We start from the raw sequence: 22,910 nt of genomic DNA, 5'->3' as shown, positions 1-22,910 counted from the left end.
ACCATATGTAAGCCCCAGCCCCTCACTTCTACCATTGCCCCAGCATGTCTCTTCCGCAGCCCCACCCCTGCATGTCACCTCTCAGTGCAACTCCCAGCCCACCCACTCTACCCCGCCTCGCATTAATCAACGGCCCTTCACTCCTGCTCTTGGCGTCACCTAACTGGTCCCCTCTCTGCCCCCATGTCTGTGTAGAGAACCCCTCCTCCGCCTTGCACATCACCCGTCCACAGCACTTCTCCTCCAACTCAATCCACCCTGACGGCGTGCCTCAATCTCAGAATGCCAAGCAGCCCTACACACTCCTTCCCACCTACATGTTAGCTCCTCCCCCTGACCCTTCCCCGGCATGTCATCCCAGGCCGCGTTAAGCATCGCATGAGGAGGTTCCCGGACAAGAAGGTGCAGAGCTGTGTGCGCCCCAGTGCTCACTTCCCATTACTCGAGAGAGTACCATGACACGGATGTAAGGTGCGCGCTCCTCCTCGCGCACAGCCTCACCTGCCTCTCAAGCCGGAGCACACCGCCCCCTCGTGTCTTCCACATGCTCGCCTTCCCTCACTGGCTCTAGGCTGCCTACCGTTTCTCTCTAACACACGCACTCCCCTCTCCAGCCTCAGCTGTCCTCCCCCCTGTCTGGCTGGTTCTGGCTCCCTGTTTCAACAGCCGGTGCCGTGCTCTCTCCGCGGACCCTCCGGTGCGTCTGGCAGGGGTCAGGCATCCCCTCCCTCTCTTTCATCCATTCTCTTCCCAGCTCTTCCTCTTCCTGTCCTAGACTCCTGCGTCCCTCCATCCGAGGCGGCGCTCTCTCTCCCTCCCTCTCTCACAAAGACTCTAATACCTCTGCAGCCCGGGCTGCGCGTCCTGCTTCTCTCACGCACACACTCTCTCGAGTCTCTCCAGTCGGAGCGGCGCGTGCATCCCCGCCTGCGCTTCATGTGCTAATTGTGCTGGTGCCTTTGGGGACTGGGGCTGCGGGGCCGCTGACTACGGCTGCTGGGGCGACGGGCTGAGGCAGCCAGGCAGCCGGGGTCCCAGCTGGGAAGATGATGCCATTGCTGCCCGGCAGAGGCCAGGGCTGCTCCCTCGCCCAGAGCCTGGGTCGTGCCTGCACCGTGCAGTAGCTGAGCGGACGCAGAAGGAGAGGGCGCGCTGCGGGGCTGAGAGGACGCAAAGGGGAGAGCACAGGCTGGCTGCAGGGCTCTGCGTGTACCTTGGAGCACCGGAGGCGTAAAGGAAAGTGGCAAGAAGGGGGACGGAGGAGGTGAAAAGCGGGGGTGCTACAGCCCCGGCTGTGGATAATGCAGATGGGGAAAAAACAACACGAGATGTGAGGCGGTGAGTACCAGAGGACGAAAGGCAGTGAGTACCGAGTGACTGCAAGGGTGTTCAAGCAACCAAGCGGACAGAGGCGAGGAGGACCCCGGAGGAGTAGAGAAGGAGGGGTGCCGCCGGACTGCGAGTCCACCTGAAAGGGGAAAGGCATTACTGACTGCAGTACGGGGACCTGGAGGATAGAACCGGGTGACTGCGTGGCTGGGAGTACCCAGGTGAACCTGCAACCACGGCCACCTGGGCGCGGAGGAGGAGTGAATCAGGTGCGCTGTGAGTACCAGGAGGAGAGAGGATGCAGCAGGTCAGCGCGGGGCTGTGAGTACACATGAAAGCAGCCGAGGCTGTGAGTATAAAGGAAGCAAGAAGAGGCAGTAGTGACTGCCGGGAAGTAACTACCGCGAGTGCGGTGCTGTGAGTACCTACCTGTGGGGCACAGAGGAAAGCAAGATCTGCAGGGCTGGGAGTACCTCGAGATCGGACCAGCAGCCAAGACATACAACGGCTGCGAGTGCCTCGGAGAAAGGTGGAGGCTGCGAAGGCGCTCCCAGGCTGTGAGTACCGCAGAGGAGGTGCTGGCAAGGGTGCTGCAAGGCTGTGAGAAGCCCTAAAAACTGGGAGGCTGCGGGGGCTCTAGCGTTCTTCAAGGACCTCGGAGTATCGAGGCAGCGGTTTCACCGGGAGTTCAGGACCTTGGAGAGCGGAAGGAAGGCATTGCATCGTAGAGCTGTGAGTACCCCGGCGCGCGCCTTAGGTCCCCTGGCGGACCCTGTCCTAGACATGGGGTCAGTGAAGGGAGAGGGTGTAAGGGACTGACTTCCTGCTTTTTGTTTTCCTCTTCCCTAGAGAGGGGGCGCGTGGGGGTCCATTTCCGTTCTGGGAGTTACAACTACAAACAAATCTCCTAAGCACATTAAAAATCCACGAGCCGCCGTACTCTCCACCACAGAGACGCCCTACGCTGGCCAGCATATCACTTACAGCCCATCCCACATGCGAACTCAGAGCCCACACCCCACTAGTCAGCACATCACTGACAAGTCCCGCTACTCCCCAACACAGAACCCACTGGCTACCAGATTACTTACAGCCCACCCTACTCGCCAACACAGAGCCCACGCCCCACTGGCCAGCACATCACTTACAGTCCACCCTACTCGACAATGCAGAGCCCACACCCCTCTGGCCAGCAAATCGCTTACAGTCCACCCTACTTGCCAACTCAGAGCCCACACCCCACTGGCCATCACATCTCTTACAGTTCACCCTACTGACTAACACAGAGCCCACACCCCACTGGCCAGCTCATCACTTGCAACCCACCCTTCACACCGATACAGACCCCACACCCCACTGACCAGCACATCACTTACAGCCCACCCTTCTCGCCAACACAGAGCCCCCACCCCACTGCCCAACAAATCACTTATAACCCACTCTACTCGCTAACACAAAGCCCCCACCGGCTACCAGGTCACATACAGCCCACCCTAATCGGCAACACAGAGCCCACACCCCACTGGCCAGCAGTTCACTTACGATCCACCCTACTGACTAACACAGAGCCCACACCCCACTGGCCAGCAGATCACTTACAGTCCACCCTACTCACTAACACAGAGCCCACACCCCACTTGCCAGCAGTTCAGTTACGACCCACCCTACTGACTAACACAGAGCCCACACCCCACTGGCCAGCAGATCACTTACAGCCCACCCTACTCACTAACACAGAGCCCACACCCCACTGGCCAGCAGTTCACTTACGACCCACCCTACTGACTAACACAGAGCCCACACCCCACTGGCCAGCACATCACTTACAGCCCACCCTAGTCACTAACACAGAGCCCCCCCCCACCCCCCCCGCTTAAATTTGCCAGCACTTCAGTTTCAACTCACCCTACTCACCAACACAGAAACCACCCCTACCCTCTACACTGCCCATCACATCACTTACAACTCACCCTACTCCCCCACCAACACATAGTCACCGCCGCCCCACACTTAATACCCACCCTATGCGCAAACACACAGTCAGGTACAACATAGCCTCACCCGATCTTAAGGCCATCACACAATAAACGCTCTGTACAGAGCAGCACACAACCACAAAGACTTAACACCGTACAGCCCTCCATACAGACATCACAGTGCACTCCCACCCCAGTACATCTTACACAATCACAGTAGCTTTTCAGCACACAAAATCATTTTTTAAACACACAGACCTGATCACCAATGCACATTCCTACACACACAACCACATACTTCTCACCGGCCAAAAAATCAAAACACTAACAACCCAGTTACTAGTGGCCATGATTTAACAGCACACACACCGCTTCTGCAGAGGCCAGGAACCTCCTTCAGGCTGAAACAACCCCCTCCCTCCCCTGCCAACTGCTCCGCGTTGGTCACCTGCACGAGCACAGTGCCTGGGGCGAATCTTTTAACATAACGCAAATGTCCATGCGCGTTCGTGTGAGCGTGAGGAGCCTGTGCCAAGTTTGGACACCTCCACGCACTTCCGATGTCATGTACCCAAAATGTAAAATTGTTCGTTGTGCTCCCCTCCCTCCCTCACAACACACACACGCCTATCTCTCAAAGCTGGCAGGGCCTTTTATTAGACGTTGATAAATACTAACGTGGTATGCGGTTTGTCACTTGACCGTTTTCTTGTTGTTTTCTTTGTGTGTGTATTGCCTATATTTTTAAGTACAGGAGGAAAATCTGCGAAATCCGTCATCTTGCCCCTCCTTGAACATTAAACCCGAACTGGAAACCTATCAAGGAATCAATTATAAAGTATTCACGGGCTGTCTTAATCTTCTCTAAATGAATACAAGAGGAAATGCAGTAATGTTTCTAAAGAGTACTGACAATGATAAACTTTTTATTTTATTTAGTAACGCTTGCCCCCGACCCCCCCCCCCCCCCCCCTCCTACACAAAACGCTGGTCCTTCCACTGACTAAAGCCTCGGGTTTCTGGGCATCCTATATTATGAAATTCCGGTTTTGATGAAGGGTGGTGGTGACTTCAAGTGCTGACCCTTCAGTCTGCTCCTGGGAGGCTCGTGCCCACCCGTGGGGATTCCACCCTCGATAAAACATCCCTCCCCCCTCTCCCTTCTAGGTATGGCAGTATCAGCGGCTGTCCCCGGAACAAGGCTGAAGGGCTTTCTCGCCTTCCAAACGAATGGATGGACAGTCATTATAACACACTCCAGAATACCACACCCAACGGGCGCACAGCGTGCATGCGTTCAACGTGTGTAAGCACACGGTGTGCACACAGCGGTATGGAGAGTACGTGAAACACCAACACTCAAAGCACACAAATCGTGTCCAATCAACATGCTTGCACAAACCCCACTCGCACATTCAAGCTCACTGGTGCACCCACGAACAGCATACAGACACACTCTCTATGTACACACATACAAAGCTGACCCCTGCACCTCTATGCACTCCCGGAAACATCTCTTTTTTTCCTGGCATCCTTCTGTTTCTCTCTTCTCTCTTGCACGTTCCTTCTTTCTTCTCCATCTTCACTTCAACATTTTGCCCTTCTTTTCTCGGCCGTTTCTACCTCCACTTTCTCTCTCTCTCTCTCTCTCTCTCTCTCTCTCTCTCTCTCTCTCTCTCTCTCTCTCTCCTCTCCTCTCCTCTCCTCACTTCTATTTCTCTTCACCATACACCCTTTGACTTTACAATCTGTGCCTAAATGCACTCTTCCTTTCTCTCACTTCTACTTTCCAGCATCTCCTCTCCATCCCTTTGTCTACCCTCTCTCGGTGCCTTGTGGTCACTGCCAATAGCTCCCCTTCTCTGCTCCCACGTGTACACACATATACACATGTCCCCTTTCCTGCCCCTCACATTCACCAGTGCTCAGTCTGGGCCACGGTCTGCAGTGTCCTCGTTTCCCCCTCCTCTCGAGTCTCCACGCGCACACCCAGTCTCTCAGTCAAGCAGAGACGCATGTCCCATGTGTCTGTCCGCTCTCACTTGGCGTGTTCTTGTCTCAGGCACGCACTCACCCCTTTTTTTTGTCACGCACTCCGGAAGCTCCTCAGGTTATTTCATACACGGGGTCTTTCTTCAATCTGTCTCTGTGTAGCCACCATAAAACAATGCTTTCTGCTTCAAAAATACATGCGTTCAGAAACTTCCTTCGTCGCTATGTCTCCACTTCACCCTTACACGCAACACAGACAGTGCTGAACGGACAGCTCCTGTCTGGCTCGTGTGCTGCGTCATCGTCGTCCGGACGCAATGGGAACTATTCTGTGGGGCTGTGATATCGGCGTGGGGCAGTCCGTGACGCAAGGGACTGAGGGGATATGGCGCGACAGTGGGGTTGCCATTAGGCAGTAGGGCTAGAATGAAGAGTTAGTTGGGGCAATAGAATAGCGACACTGTTGTATTATCATGGTACAATCGGTGTAGGGTAAAGCTGTAGGGACAGCCCAGGCCTGGACGTTTAACATGGCAATGAAGATATCACACAGGGCTGCTTTAAGGGTTCGCTTAATTTGTGGCTGTGAAGCTAGGGTCCAGTTGTGGACTTTGTTACCCTCGACCTGCAGTTTAGGGCTACCCGGTGACTGCAGGGCTAGATTGCGGCCACCGCTTACTTTGGCAATGTTTTGCTACTTTTTAGTCGAATTGGTAGTCTGTTACTATAATTTTAGCTTGTAACTTCAGGGTCATCGTGGGATGGGAAAGGTTAACATGGGGTCATTGAACTGAGGAAGCAGGTAGAGTTAGCATGCAGCTGTAGGGTCAGATTTGGGTTGCAGATTTAGTATGGGTTGTAGGATTTGGATGTTGATTGATGGTTAAGATTGTATCTGTAGAGTTATCCTGTTGCTGTAGGTCAGCTCGTGGCTGCTGGTTTGATTGGGCATGTGGAGTTCTGCTGTCGCTGTAGAATGACCAGGAGACTCTCAGTTTACTGTAGGTAGGGAACATATATCTATGGCTTTAGAGCTACGACTGGGCTGCCTAATTAATAACAGCTGGACTTATGAGTAAACCTCTGACTCCATATTTGGAATAGGTCTTTGAGGTGGCTGTGGGGCTATTTTTTGTTTGTGGATTTAGCCTGTAATGTCAGGTCATAGTGGAGTTGATGAGTTAGCGTGTTGCTATGGAGTTCACTCGTGGGTGTGAGGTTCATTGTTGCTGGAAGCTTTACTCATGGCTATAGTACAGCTTTTAGATTTTGGGACAGTTTGTGGTTATATGTATAACTTCTGTTTGCATTTTGAGCTTTGGGTTCTATGTTTAACTTGTAGTTGTAGGGTTAAGTTGTTGCTGTATTGGTAAAGCAGGGAAGTAAGGCTAGCATGTGGGCACATGTTTAGATTATTGCTTTGAGGTAATATTATACAAGTAGTAGTGTCTCTATCTTATAGGTAGCTTGTGGTTGTAGGCTCTTCTTGTGCCTGCAGGATTGCTTGGTGTGTGTGGTGTTGCCTTGTATCTGTAGAGCTACCAAGGTGCCTGCAGAGTAATCTTATCTTCTAACTTTAGACTAGAGTTTGCTTGTGGTTGCAAGCCTTATTTGTTTTTTCATGGTTGTACTGTGTTTGCAGGGTTTCCTTGTTGTAGCAGGGTTAACTTAGATTGCGTTTTTAGAGTAATGGTGTGGTTACTGACTTTGCTGGTGGCTGCAGGATTGCAATTAGTTTGGGTGGTTGCCTTGGGTTTGGGTGGTTGCCTAAGTTGCAGCAGCGTTGCATTGGCATGTGCCTTTCGAGCTAGCTTGTGGTTATAGACCTTACTTGTGTGTGTATGGTTGCCTTGTGTTTTCGCAGCTTCCTTGCTGCAGCAGTGTTACATTATCTTGCGTCTTTAGAGCCAGTTTGTGGTTATCGACTTTGCTGGCTCTCTAGTCTTTACATGGTTGCTTTGTTGCAGCTGTGTTCTCCTATCTTGTGTCTTCAGAGTTGGCTTATGGTTATAGACTGTCCTTTTGGCTGTATGGTTGCAATGTGTTTGCACCCTTGCCTTGAGGCTGCTGGATTTCCTAAGGGGTGCAGAATTATTGTGGGGGCGCAAGTAAAGCAAGAGGCTCTAGGCTTGGCACAGAGTTTCCGGGATGATATATTGCGGTGGGGTTAGCTCAGGATACACGTAGCTGATACGTGCCAAATCTCAGTTATCTAATAGCCAAGCAGTGTTCTCCCGAGACAGCGTTGGTGGACTTCCAACACAAGGAGGACTGCCGCTGGGCTTGCGGATCGCTGCCAGCCAGGCATCCTTTCCCTAGTTTGGAATCCTGGGATAATTTCCGTGTCAGGTGATGTACCATAACCGTGAAATATCCATCCCCAAGGCTTCCAGTCACTAAGACCCTTGCGTCGTGTATCCATTGAGAAAAAAAACTGTCTTAATACTGGAGTGCAACGTTCCCTTCTCTCACTGGGAGACACTCGAAGGAGGAGCCACTGCCTTCCACTGAGCGTGATAAAATCAAAGGACGCGTCTGCCTTTCTGGGTATCACTCTATCCAAGGGAGCACTAGCGTCTCACTGTATCTAAGAGAGCCATAGAGACTCACTGTCGGTAACATTGTATCCAGTAGAGACGTAGTGTTTTATTGTGGGTAACGCTATCTACAGTGGAACCTTGGTGTGTAATTGTGTATCATGGGGAGCTTGGCATTTACTGTGGGTGACACTGTATCAGGAGATCCAATGCCGCTCACTGTGGGAAGCAATGAAACAGGGGAACCGCTATATCTTACTGTGGGTAACAGTGTGTCTATGAATCCTTAGTATTGTGCTAAGGGTAATACTGCGTCAGAGGAGTCTGCGACTCTCACTGTGGGTAACAATGTGTCAGACAGCCTTAGTATCTTACGCTGGGTCAGAGGAGTCTGCGACTCTCACTGTGGGTAACAATGTGCCAGACAGCCTTAGTATCTTACGCTGGGTCAGAGGAGTCTGTGCCTCACACTGTGGGTAACAATGTATCAGGCAGTCTTAGTATATTCCTGTGGGTAACACCGTGTCCAGGGGAGTCTGCGCCTCTCACTGTGGGTAACAATGTGTCTGGCATCTCTGTATCATCCTGTGGGTAACAATGTGTCCAGAGAAGTCTGTGCCTCTCGCTGTGGGTAACAATGTATCAAGAAGCCTTAGTGTCTTACTGTGGGTAACACTGTATCCAGAGGAGCCTGTGCCTCACACTGTGGGTAACAATGTATCATGCAGCCTTAGTGTCTTACTGTGGGTAACACCGTGTCCAGAGGAGTCTGCGCCTCTCACTGTGGGTAACAATGTATCATGCAGCCTTAGTGTCTTACTGTGGGTAACACCGTGTCCAGAGGAGTCTGCGCCTCTCACTGTGGGTAACATAGTATGAGGCAGTCTTTGTATCTTCCTGTGGATAACAATGTGTCCAGAGGAGTCTGTGCCTCTCGCTATGGGTAACAATGTATCAGGCAGTCTTAGTATATTACTGTGGGTAACACCTGTCCAGGGGAGTCTGCACCTCTCACTGTGGGTAACAATGTGGCAGGCATCTCTGTATCATCCTGTGGGTAACAATGTGTCCAGAGAAGTCTGTGCCTCTCGCTGTGGGTAACAATGTATCAAGAAGCCTTAGTATCTTACTGTGGGTAACACTGTATCCAGAGGAGTCTGCGCCTCTCACTGTGAGTAACAATGTATCAAGAAGCCTTAGTATCTGTGGGTAACACTATGTCCAGGGGAGTTTGTGTCTCACACTGTGGGTAACAATGTATCATGCAGCCTTAGTGTCTTACTGTGGGTAACACTGTGTCCAGAGGAGTCTGCGCCTCTCACTGTGGGTAACAATGTATCAAGAAGCCTTAATATCTGTGGGTAACACCGTGTCCAGGGGAGTTTGTGTCTTACACTGTGGGTAACAATGTATCATGCAGCCTTAGTATCTTACTGTGGGTAACACAGTGTCCAGAGGAGTCTGCACCTCTCACTGTGGGTAACAATGTATCAAGAAGACTTAGTATCTTACTGTGAGTAACACCGTGTCCAGAGGAGTCTGCGCCTCTCACTGTGGTTAACAATGTATCAGGCAGTCTCTGTATCTTCCTGTGGGTAACACTGTGTCCAGAGGAGTCTGTGACTCTCGCTGTGGGTAACAATGTATCAGGCAGCCTTAGTATCTTACTGTGGGTAACACTGTGTCCAGAGGAGTCTGCACCTCATACTGTGGGTAATAATGTATCAAGAAGCCTTAGTATCTGTGGGCAACACTGTGTGCAGAGGAGTCTGTGCCTCACACTGTGGGTAACAATGTATCAAGAAGCCTTAGTATCTTACTGTGGGTAACACTATATCCAGAGGAGTCTGTGCCTCACACTGTGGGTAACAATGTATCAGGCAGCCTTAGTATCTTACTGTGGGTAACACAGTGTCCAGAGGAGTCTGCACCTCACACTGTGGGTAACAATGTATCAAGAAGCCTAAGTATCTCTGGGTAACACTGTGTCTAGAGGAGTCTGCGCCTCTCACTGTGGGTAACAATGTATCAGGCATTCTTAGTATCTTACTGTGGGTAACACGTGTCCAGAGGAGTCTGCACCTCATTCTGTGGGTAACAATGTATCAAGAAGCCTTAGTATCTGTGGGTAACACTTTATCCAAAGGAGTCTGCGCCTCACAATGTGGGTAACAATGTATCCGGCAGCCTTAACATCTTACTCTGGGTCAGAGTGTGTCCAGAGGAGTCTGCGCCTCTCACTGTGGGTAACAATGTATCAAGAAGCCTTAGTATCTTACTGTGGGTAACACAGTGTCCAGAGGAGTCTGCACCTCACACTGTGGGTAACAATGTATCAAGAAGCCTAAGTATCTCTGGGTAACACTGTGTCTAGAGGAGTCTGCGCCTCTCACTGTGGGTAACAATGTATCAGGCATTCTTAGTATCTTAGTGTGGGTAACACGTGTCCAGAGGAGTATGCGCCTCATACTGTGGGTAACAATGTATCAAGAAGCCTTAGTATCTTACTGTGAGTAACACCGTGTCCAGAGGAGTCTGCGCCTCTCACTGTGGGTAACAATGTATCAGGCAGTCTATGTATCTTCCTGTGGGTAACAATGTGTCCAGAGGGGTCTGTGCCTCACACTGTGAGTAACAATGTATCAGGCAGCCTTAACATCTTACTGTGAGTAACACCGTGTCCAGAGGAGTCTGCGCCTCTCACTGTGGGTAACAATGTATCAGGCAGTCTATGTATCTTCCTGTGGGTAACGATGTGTCCAGAGGAGTCTGTGCCTCACACTGTGGGTAACAATGTATCAGGCAGCCTTAACATCTTACTCTGGGTCAGAGTGTGTCTAGAGGAGTCTGCGCCTCTAGCTGTGGGTAACAATGTATCAGGCAACCTTAGTATCTTACTGTGAGTAACACCGTGTCCAGAGGAGTCTGCACCTCATACTGTGGGTAACAATGTATCAAGAAGCCTTAGTATCTGTGGGCAACACTGTGTGCAGAGGAGTCTGTGCCTCACACTGTGGGTAACAATGTATCAAGAAGCCTTAGTATCTTACTGTGGGTAACACTGTGTCCAGAGGAGTCTGCACCTCATTCTGTGGGTAACAATGTATCAAGAAGCCTTAGTATCTGTGGGTAACACTTTATCCAAAGGAGTCTGCACCTCACAATGTGGGTAACAATGTATCCGGCAGCCTTAACATCTTACTCTGGGTCAGAGTGTGTCCAGAGGAGTCTGCGCCTCTCACTGTGGGTAACAATGTATCAAGAAGCCATAGTATCTTACTGTGGGTTACACTGTATCCAGAGGAGTCTAGGCCTCTCACTTTGGGTAACAATGTATCAGGCATTCTTAGTATCTTACTGTGGGTAACACCGTGTCCAGAGGAGTATGCGCCTCATACTGTGGGTAACAATGTATTAAGAAACCATAGTATCTTACTGTGGGTAACACTGTATCCAGAGAACTCTGTGCCTCACACTGTGGGTAACAATGTATCAGGCATCCTTAACATCTTAAAAATGTCAACGAAAATGCATGAAGAGAACCTCCTGCTGGTGTGAGCAATGTATCAAGAAGCCATAGTATCTTACTGTGGGTTACACTGTATCCAGAGGAGTCTAGGCCTCTCACTGTGGGTAACCATGTATCAGGCAGTCTCTGTATCTTCCTGTGGGTAATAATGTGTCCAGAGGAGTCTGTGCCTCTCGCTGTGGGTAAAAAATGTATCAAGAAGCCTTAGTATCTGTGGGTAACACTGTATCCAGAGGAGTCTGTGCATCACACTGTGGGTAACAATGAATCAGGCAGTCTTAGTATCTTACTGTGGGTAACACCATGTCCAGAGGAGTATGCGCCTCATACTGTGGCTAACAATGTATCAAGAAGCCTTAGTATCTGTGGGTAACACTGTATCCAGAGGAGTCTGTGCCCCACACTGTGGGTAACAATGTATCAGGCATCCTTAACATCTTACTCTGGGTCAGAGTGTGTCCAGAGGAGTCTGTGCCTCTCGCTGTGGGTAACAATGTATCAAGAAGCCATAGTATCTTACTGTGGGTTACACTGTATCCAGAGGAGTCTAGGCCTCTCACTGTGGGTAACAATGTATCAGGCAGTCTCTGTATCTTCCTGTGGGTAACAATGTGTCCAGAGGAGTCTGTGCCTCTCGCTGTGGGTACCAATGTATCAGGCAGTCTCTGTGTCTTACTGTGGGTCAGAGTGTGTCCAGAGGAGTCTGCGCCTCTCGCTGCGGGTAACAATGTATCAGGCAGTCTTAGTATCTTACTGTGGGTAACACCGTGTCCAGAGGAGTCTGCGCCTCTCACTGTGGGTAACAAAGTAACAAAGGAGCTGTAGTATTTTAGTGCAGGAACAGTGGGGCATATCAGCAAGGCGAGGCGATAGAATTATCGCCTAATTAGGAAGCTCATGCTGACATGTGAAAACTTGCGTTAGCGTAGAAATTCCTAACGCCCAGCTTTGCATCTCTAATGAGATGCAAAGTGGGCGTTCCTGACCTGACATGACAGGAGAAATGTCGCTAATCGACATTTCTCCTATCATCAAGCCCCACGCTATGAAGCATAGCGGCAAGAAAAGTAGCGATAACCCCTGTTATTGCTACTTGCCTTACGCCTGCTTCAGGACTGACTTAGCCATGATATCCTATGGAACATGGATATCATGGCTAAGTTTGTGAGTCCCTATCATCAAGCTAACGCCACATTGCGTGACATTATCGCTGGGTTTCCAGCGATAATCTCACGTTAGGCAGTTAGCGTGAGGATTTTTATCGCTTTCCAGATAAGCGGCTATCTCAGCGATAAAAATCCACGCTAGCCGGCGATAATTATCCTAGCGCTAATTGCGCTCAGCGATAATTATCGCCGGTTGTTGCTGATATGCCCCAGTGTATCTATGAAAGCTTTGGGATCTTACTGTGGGTAACTCCGTGTCCAGAGGACTCTGTGCCTCTCTCTGTGGATAACAATGTATCAGGCAGTCTGTATCTTCCTGTGGTTAACACAGGTCCAGCCCAATCTGCACCCCTCACTGTGCGTAACAATGTATCCGACCGCCTTAGTCCCTCCTGTTTTAATTTTTGAGAGGTATTCGCTGCAGCCTCGGTCTCTCACTGCATCATATTTAGGGTAACACTCTGACTTTTTTTTTGCTTCATTGCGAGTAACTCTTTCGTCATCAGGTCTTTTTGTTTGTCTCTCTCTTGGGCTGCACTCTCTCAGCTGAAGGGGCTGGTGACAAAAGGGGTGTGTGTGTGTGTGTGTGTGGGGGGGGGGTGATGTGCATAAAAATGGATCAAGGAACCCAGAGAGTATCACCCCCCCCGAGCAGCCTCCGAGTGAGGGTACCCTTAGTTTGGCCGCTAGAAGCGCGTGTGGATTATGTCTGTATTCGGTTGAGCTTGACTGTGCTAGTCTGTGCGTGTTTTATTGGGGATCACAGATGTGGCTCTTGCCCCCGTGCCCGCACCGTCTTTGTTACGTAGAATCCGTTCCATGTGACGCAACATTAGGAAGAAAACGCTGGCATGTGCCATGAATGTGCTACTGTGCAGTCACCCTCGCATACCGTGCCTTGAAAGAGAGAGAGAGCAGCAACACCCCGCCAAGTGCCCCCCCCCCTTCTCCATGTTTCCGAGCAGATCCCTCCCGCCCTCGTCATGACCCGCGTCTCTTCTCTAATCACCCCTCGGTTCAGCCCGAGAGGGCAGGTGCCCTTATGACACCCTCCTAAACCCCGCATGAGATTACACTGCCGAGACGATCTGTCGCTGTAATGTGTCTGTGGGTGCCCCAAGCCGTGCCACGCTGGATGCCATGGCAGCAGCACGCGCCTGGCCCGAGAGCTCACTTCAGCGTCCGAGCTCAAGCGCTTTCTGCCTCGCGCTGCTTTAGTCTGTCCGCTGTGAGCACCTGCGTTGAGGGTCACTACGTCATAGTGCGCACCCGCTGCCTAGTGCTGTACACAGTCACACCGGCTGCAGTATGCTTCCAGGGCACGGAGACACGGCTGGACACATGTCTTTGAACATATTGAGTATGATATGGTGTACGCGGAGTGGAAGGCACTGTGTCGACATGACTGTGCTATATGTCATTTAGCCAATATAGCACGGGCATAAGGAGTAAGTACACTGTTCTGTCTTGTGTACATGAAGAGACATCCGGTGATACGATTTTTAACATGCATAGCACGGTATGGTATTCGCGGTGATGTCTCGTCTGCATGGAGTGGCAGCATGTGATATATCTTTTAAAACACATATCTTGGTATGGCATGGTAAGCGCTTTACAGAGACAATAGTATGTCTTGTGTATATGGATTGATCGTATGTGATGTGTATGTCATTTAAATATGGAAAAGCTGTCTGTGTTATGCCTATTACATGTGAAAAAAACACAGGCCACGGTAAGTTTCATACATGGTCACATTTGTGTTTAGTCTGTTGTATATGGCCAGGCGGGCATAGCATGTCTCATACATGGTCACATTTGTGTTTAGTCTGTTATATATGGCCAGGCGGTCATAGCATGTCTCATACATGGTCACATTTGTGTTTAGTCTGTTATATATGGCAAGGCGCCCATAGCATGTTTCATACATGCTCAAATTTGTTTTTGTTATACATGGCTAGACGGGCATGGTCAGTCTCATGGTTGGTCAGACGCTGTGTATTCTCTAATACAAAGTGAGACAGGCTGTGGAATGTCTTAATCATGGGCAGACAATTTGTGCTCTGGCTTTATTGTGTGGAAAACTCACCTGTGTCATGTTTTAAACATGGTAAGACAGTTTGTGTTCTGCCTCTTTTATGTGCTAACACTGGCTGTAGTATGTGTCACACGGGATGAGACAGTGTCCATCCTTTGTACCTTCCTTGTTGAGACAGGCTTTAACAGGTTTGTGGTACGTCGATGAAGAGTGTGTTATGCATGTTATTACATATGGTAAGTCAGTCTGTGTTCTGTCTGTCTTACCTGGTGAGAGAGGTTGTGGTGTCCTAAATATTGCCGGCTGTCTGTGTTCTGTCAATTTTACACGTTGTGCAGGCTTTACATTCTCTAGAACACGAGTGGAGTCAGGATGCTATACATTTGTCATTACATAGGCTAAGACAGTCTGCCTTCTGTCTTTTAAACATGCTGTGTCTCTGTGTGGCACGTCAGAGCGTGCTCTTTCCATGGTTTAAAGTGAAACAAAAAAGATAGAATACTCCACATTCTCCTCGTATCTCTGCAGGGGACGCACGCATCTGATATTGTGCGTTGTTGTCACCATGGCTAGGCGGGCTTCTAGATTGTCACCAATGCTCGGAGAGATGTCATGTGATATGTCTGTTATTATATAGGATAAGAAAGTCTGCGTTCTGCCTATTATGCATGGGGAGATGGGCTGTGGCATGTCCCCAGCACTTGGTGGGACGGCGTGTTTCATATTATATAGGTGGCACGAACTGTTCTCTGTTGGCTCGAGGGGCGGGGCCAGCCAGCTCTCGGTGCTAACCCTTTAAGAAATGGAGGCATTGGACAGTCAGGAACCCAGGGCTGGCACTTTAATAAACGAAGGGGAGGGGGCGGCAGGGCGCTGGGTGAAGAAACCTTAAGGCATGAATGGGGACAAATTCTCCCTTTCCTAATGGCCCAGCGCCGAGAGTCATAGAATGTTTCTCGGACCACTTAAGCTATTTTTTTTGGGGGGTGAGGGGGGGGGGGCAGTGTTGGCCGTTTAATAACTTGGAAAAACAGGACGGAGGTCTGTTCTGTCCTTTTAAGAAAGGGTCAGAGAGGGGTAGCAGGGCTGTAAGAAATGCACGGGATACCCTGCTTTGTTCATCAGGCTATCCCAAATTTCGGCGATGGACAGCCAGATCTCCGCGCGAGCCACGATTTGTGGGGAGAGGGACGGCAGTGCTATCAACACTAGCCTTTCAGAGATAGGTAGGGACATTAGTGACGTGTTCTATTGGCCGCTTTCTTCGGAAAAGGCGGGTTAATTGGAAACAGATGTATTAAACATGAATGCTAATTAGGTCTTCTTGAAACATGCTCAAATTCTGTGTTTTTTCGCACAATTCAAGTACAATTCCAGGGAGAAATTAGCAGCTAATGCCACTCTCCGCCCCGCCAGATCATACGCGGGTGCCAGGGAGATAGGGCCCCTAGGGGCCATGCAGACTGATGCAACCGAGGCACGGAAACCCTGTGCATGGGAACGGGGCCCCGCGGGAGGAGGGGGGGGGGGGGGGCAGGGTGCCACGGGCTCAGGCAAAGGTGCTTGAGACATTAACAGGATGCACAGAATCCTCAGTAGAATCGCGAACCTGCAGCTTCCTTCTGTTTGTAAATGATTTTTACTTCCGGGCCAAACGACGATGCGATATATCACCCAAAATTCTGACGCACTGGGCCCCTTTAGGGGTCACGTTTTCTAGATGCATGGTTTGAGGGGGGCACAAACCCACCCCCATACTTTCCATCCACCTGTCGCACACACTCCGAGCTTTCCTGGGACAGTGCCTAGAAGACCTCAAGTGTGAAACGGTCGCCTTCCTAAGAGTAGCGGAATTCCTGCGAGTGCTCGAGGGACATATAGCGCTATGGGCATCGTGTTTGAACTTTAGGAGCTGTACAACTGGAATTGTCCTGCTGTGAGTGGGCAGTAGGGCGACCACCTGGCATGGAGGCACATTTTGGACAGGATTGTAAAACTTTCAGGACAAAGTGTCAAAATTCAGGACAAAAATTCAGGACAAAAGGTCAATTTTACAGACACATCCAAGGAGCGGCCATATCCCACTACTTTATCAGTGCATTCATGTACTATTTTCTACACATCATTATTTTATTACTATGCTCTCTATATGATTGCCTCTAGGTATGCTACATTCAGGTGGCACATTATGTCCTTGTTTAATATTAAATTGTTGCCCTTGAGCATGGTGTCAAGGGCAACACCGCTACCCAAATTTACCCACTCTTTCTTGAACAGAAAGCAACAGAAACATTTTGATTGTTTCTTAGCATTTCAGTAATGGACTGCATGCCACTCATGAAGATGGTGGTGCCAGAACACTGAGCCGAATATCCAAATTTCCCCCCCGATAGACCTTTTAGATGCTTGGGATATAAAGAGGAGCTAACACCATCTAAAAGTTCAATTTACAGTGTAGCCCATTTGGATACACAGTGGTGGCCCGGAAGTCGATAAATGTGATTATATGCCGGTTTATAACAAATTCAGCCAAACTGAAGTATACAAGTCTCAAGAATATGTTGTAAAGATACAGAATCACTACTGGCAGTCCAAATCACCTGACAAAGTTTAGTCTTAAGAGCATGAAGCAAACAAGGAATTCAGTAAAAACAATGCAGAAAATAAGGAGCAAAGTCTGGTGACCAGTATATGATTTCTGGTCCTCTTGCCTACTCACAAGTAGATCTAAATTTCCTAAACTAAGTAGCATTAGTTGGGGATATCATAACTAGATCCAGCAAAGCAGGAAGGTGGCAGCATTTGGAGTCTTCTGTAGAAGTTCTTCAAAACCAGGAGCATCGCATGGCATCAAGCCATGTGTGTTGAGAAGGGCAAATGCAAGTTGGTGCTTTTGTTCAGGTGGTGTCTGCATTGTGTTCGGGGTGGGGCTGGTCGGTAGGCTGGTGTGTGTGCTGCGGCAGGTGAAGTGGCAGTGGTTGCAGGTGAAAGGTTTCACCTTGGAGTGTGGGTTGGCAGTGTTTGTTGCAGCTTCTGGGGTCGATAGTGTAGATCTCGGTTATAGTAGGAGGACCAGGGGTCATGGCGCTGTGCATGGTCCTGGCATGGATCAGAGCAGACAGGCTTGCCTTTGGCATGCCTTTGGTGCATCATTGGAGTGGTCGCACTTCGACCAGCATTAAGTAGGTCCTGGGGTGGAGTGGCATAGAGTGTCACTGCCTTGAGTTGTGTGGCGTGGAGTGTGGGTGCCTAGAAAGGAGTGCTACAAGGTAGTGTGGAGTGGCACAGAGTAGAGTAGAGTAAAGTAGAATGGCATAGGTTATGAATGGATGAATGAATGAATGAATAAACAAACCTGTAAAGTGCACTGCTACCTGGAGAGTGTCCCGGCGCTGAACAGATGGGCAGAAGTCCTTATTGTCAATACTCAATTAATCCAAAACAAGTGAGTTTTAAACATTTTATGAAAACAGTATTCGTTGCGAGGATTCCAGAGCCTAAAAGGGAGTAGATTCCATGGCTGAGTCGCCATGAGTGTGAATGACGACCATCCTCTCCTCACCCGTTTAAAACATGGGACAACCAACAAATGGACATCAGTAGAGTGAAATGTCCTTTTTGGGCAATAACGATGCAATCTCTGAAGGATACCTAGGGACAGTCTCATAGAAAGCCCGGTGGGCTAATACCAGGGACTTGAACACGATTCTCTTTCTCATGGGTAAGCAATGTAACTCTGCCGGGCAAGAGTAAATATGAGCATGTCGAGGTATTTTGAATGAAAGATTAGTCACCAGATACTGCACAACTTGAAGGCGGTTGAGGAGACACTCAGGAAGGCAAGGTTATGCGGACGATTAAGAAAAGGACAACCATTCTCTGGGACTCTTGAGGGAGAAGATATATCACATTTCTCTCGTAATTCCAAAACAGGAGCTGACAAATAAGGATATCTGCCTCTTAAAGGAAAGATGAAAATTAAATTGTGTGCCTAGATTTCTGGCCACTATAGTAGGAGCAGAGAGCGAAGTTAACTCTCTAGGCCAAAAGAACTCCCAGCCAGGGACAAAAACAGGGCCAAATAATAATACTTTAGTGTATCTGAATTTCATTAAAAGGTAATTTATTCACATCCAATTCATAACCGTTCTCATAAAATCCGAAAAGGCTTCCTTCACTATTACAATCATTGTCATAGGAAAAGAAGAGTCGAGTATCGCTTGCATAGGACACAATCTTAATGCCGAAAGGTTCCACTACAGACACCAAAGGGGGACAAGTAAACATTAAACAATGTTGGAGTCAATGAAGACTCTTGAGGTACACCCTGTTTAAGAATCTTGATCTGAATGACGGAGTGTGGCATTAAGAAAAACTTGCTAATGCCACGGTCTGCCATTCTGGAAATGCAGGGATGCACCATATTTATAAAGATATGGTGCACCTCGGTGTTTCCCCTCATGCTGGCACTAAATTAAGCTGCCTATTGCCAATGCAGGCACCTTTGCACTGTCTGTGTTGGGGGAATGGTTATTTATGTGCAGGAAAGTGTCCCTTCCTGCACATAAATCATCACAAATGGTGATTTGAAACTTCTATGCATGCTGCATTGTGCAGCACACATAGAAGTTGCAAATCGTCATTTTTTTATGACTGTTTATATGCAGGAAGGGACACCTTCCTGCACATAAACAATCATACATGGCATATTGCTGTTTCTATGTGGGCTGCGCAATGCAACACACATAGAAACAGCATAAAGGAGGAGAAGTAATGCATTTCTCCTCAGTTTGCCATGTTAGGACTGGGTTTTCTTTTCTGGCACTGCCCCATATCGACGCCACCCGTGTAAATATGGAGCAGTATCTAAAACAATGGGTGTTGCGGCAGAACACCCATCACAACTGCACATCCCCTTAACGCTAAGTATTTTGTGAAAGGGTGCCTTGTTTACCAGACGGCGTTAAGCCATGTTAAGTAGCATTACGTTGTCTTGTAAATAAGGCAGCCTCGTCGCCACAGGAACTTTGTAAAATGTGACGTTCCTGTGGCAATAGGTGCTTGTAAATATGTCCCTTAGACCCCGAAACAAAGGGTCCTATCGAAACAGCCTATTCACATTGATCTAGAAAAGAACCAACCCACTCCCACACTATACCTCCCATCTCTAAGTTAGTGAAATGCTGTAAAAGGATAATATGGGAGCCGTGGAAAGATCCAGTAAAATCAAGGAGGTGTTATAGTCCTGGCAGAGATCAATTTAATGAAGTCCACAACTTCAAACAGCACTTTTTCTGTGCTGTGACGTGAATACAAACCAGATTGAGAAGGATGCAGCAGGTTACACTATAGAGTAGAGTGGACTGACAAACAGTGCAGTGGCATAGAGAGCAGTGGAATAGAGTAGAGTGGTGCAGAGTAGAGTAGAGTGACGTATTGTGCAGTGTCATAGAGTGGTGCTGATTAGAGTAGAGTGTCATATAGTGAACTGCAGTAGAGTGCAGTGAATTAGAGCGGTGTAGAGTAGAGTTGCATTGAGTACAGTGGCATAGAGTAGGGTGGTGCAGAGTGTAGTGGCATAGAGTGCAGTAGGATAGAGTAGAATGGTGCAAGGAAGAGTAGAGTGGCGTAGAGTGTGGTGACATAGAGTAGAGTGTAATGGCATAGAGTGCAGAGCAGAGTAGAGTACTGAAGACTGCAGTGATGCAGAGTAGAGTGCAGCGGCTTAGATTGCAGTGTTGTAGAGTATAGCAGTGGTGTAAAGTGCAGTGGTATAGAGCAGAGTGGTGCAGAGTAGAGTGCAGTGGCGTAGAGTGGTGCAGAGTAGAATGGCACAGAGTGCTGTTGTGCAGAGTAGAGTGGTGTAGAGTGCAGTGGCATAGAAAACAGTGGTGCAGAGTAAAGTGCTGTGGCATCGAGTGCAGTGGTGTAGAATGGCACAGAGTAGAGTGTAGTGGCATAGTGGAGCAGAGTAGATTAGAGTGGCATAGAGTGCAGTGGTGCAGAGTAGAGTAGAGTGGTGGGGAGTGCCATGGTTCAGAGTGGAATAAAGTAGCATAGAGTGGGCTACCACAAATGCACATCTAAATTAGGTGAAAGATAAAAGTGATTCCAAAGTATATATTTTAGCGATATGCAGATGCAAAAATGTGTATAACTGTACCTTACAAGCACACCCTTACAGTACCTATCAAAAAGAAAATATCTTTGTCATCAGGAAGCTTCAAGTGACTCCATCAATTAACACCTATACTGGCTCTCAAGCTGCCTTTACATTTGCAGATTAACTAATTGCAAACATCTGCATTTCTTTTTAGCAGCAGGCACCCTGGCTTATTTCTTGTCCCTCCCTTCACTTCAGCTGGGGAATCTCAATTGTCAGAATTGGCATTTGTCATTTCCCTGAAAGGCTAAAATTACAGACAAATTCCGTCCATTGAAAGATCAATTACGGACAATGGACATTTGAGTAAATTCCAGACAAGTGGTCACCCAAGTGGGTAGGGAGACAAAACACCGATAAAAGCAACTCAGAGACTGCCTCAGGGCCTAGCCATTCAGGGTCACGATAGATCAGGATGTTCTGTGATGTAGTAGTGGGTACCAAAAGATGTAGAGCAGCAAGCGAGCCTCATCCTTTGTCTTAAGCATACACACCACCTGACATGGAGGCAAATTCTACACAGATGCTGTAAAATTCAGGACAAAGGATCAGAATTCAGGTCAAATTCAGAGTGAAAGGTCAGTTTAATGAAACCATCTGTGGAGCTTAAGCAATACACAAAAGTCAAAATAGGTTTCTTTTCTTTGGTTTCTATAGTACTTTGCTGTTTAGATTAAATGTCCATAGGCTACTGGGTTATCTAAAGATTAAAAGTGCAGCAAACATATCCACACTAGGCAAAATCTGACAGCTAACATAATGGACAGTACGTAAAGGATTCTGCCCCTTTACCAGAATGATAGACCCAGAAGCAGTGCTCTGATGCTGAGCGTGGACTTCTATTGCACAATTATTTTTCCTTTTGAAAGTGTGCTCTTTTATCAGAGCTGGCAGGCTTCAGAAGTTCCTTGTTTCCAAGAGAAAAGAAATAGAAATCTGAGCATGAATATTTCAAATTAACCTAGATCTGCAGCTCTGCTTTCAGAAGTTCAACATCACACCTCTCACCTTGAAATGTTCCAGAGGCGGGAAGAAGCCGCATTCTGATTCAGAAATGTATGTAGGTTTATTTCAACCACGCACCTCCACATCTGGTCAAGCCAGGAACAGGCATCCACTGTCAAAGCAGCTGGTACTGTTTGCGTCACTTATTTCAACTCACTTGTAATAAGGGCAGCTTCTGTAGGGTTCTAGGATATGACTCAGCTCTCCTCTGCCTACAAGATCTGAAGTAAGGAGCACCAAGTAAGTGAGATCTACTGATTGAAAGGACTAGGCAAGATTATGACAGGACAGTTTTGGCCACCTGACATTTAGCCTGCTTTTAAGGCTTTGTAGTTTATGGCAGATAAAGGAGCAAAAAACAGGTCAATGCAATTTGCCAAGGATCACGCAGATTGGTCTATTGGGACAACTGATTGGCCGCATCCTCTCTTTTCATCAGACACAACACCCTCATTTCTACTCAAGCTAGAAAGAAAAGCAAGCAAATAGACTCAAGGAGGGCTGGCACTAATTGCATTGACTATTTTATGAAAAGCTTTCGGTAAAAGAGAGCATAATTAACCCACCAAAAACTACCCACTCCCGTCACAATTCAAGAAAGATGGAGCCTGGGTCTGTTCACAAAAAGGGGTTAAATACCTAACTAGCAATGGAGGTGTGGTGTACTGGCTGGCTGGTGTGCTTGTGCCCATCCGCCCTCTCTCTGCGTGACCTCTTTATCTCTTTGTTGTTCCCTCCTTTCTGGTTTGTCGTTCTTTGCTGCTGTTGCTTGTGGCATATATATGTATACATATATATATACATATATATATACAAGCTATAAAAAATACAGGGGTCCCATAGGTCAAGTACACCCATAGATCTACTAACCAATTTAATCACAATTATAGGGGCTTAGTAGTATAACAGACAATGAATCACAGGGCCAGCTTAATTATACACATGGGGGCAGATTTACTACTTCTGGCGCATCTCTGCTAATCAGCAGGGATGCGCCAGAAGAGCTGCGACGCATCTGCCCACCAGTTCGTCACCACTGCCGTGGCGCACGGATGGGCAGATGCGTGTCGCATCCCCTTCATGGAAAGGCACCAGCAAGGCTCGGGGTGCCCCTTTCCCTAACATGCTGCGTCAATCCTTACGCCTGCTTCAAGCAGGCGCAGAGTTTCGACGCAGCA

General features: G+C 48.5%; 1 protein-coding gene across 2 annotated transcripts in view; it reads left to right on the top strand.

The window, feature by feature from the left end:
* The first annotated feature begins 593 nt into the window (after positions 1 to 593).
* The window catches only part of LOC146797499 (contactin-4-like), a 976,366-nt gene continuing 954,049 nt past the window's right edge, over positions 594 to 22,910 (top strand). For both annotated transcript variants that reach the window (XM_085624519.1, XM_085624518.1), the window contains exon 1: positions 594 to 2,061. The gene's annotated coding sequence lies outside the window, so the exon portion shown is untranslated. The remainder of the gene's footprint in view (positions 2,062 to 22,910) is intronic.

The sequence above is a fragment of the Triturus cristatus genome, chromosome 9, assembly GCF_964204655.1.
Source record: "Triturus cristatus chromosome 9, aTriCri1.1, whole genome shotgun sequence".
Taxonomy (NCBI): Eukaryota; Metazoa; Chordata; class Amphibia; order Caudata; family Salamandridae; genus Triturus; species Triturus cristatus.
This window is presented reverse-complemented; position numbering and strand designations above follow the sequence as displayed.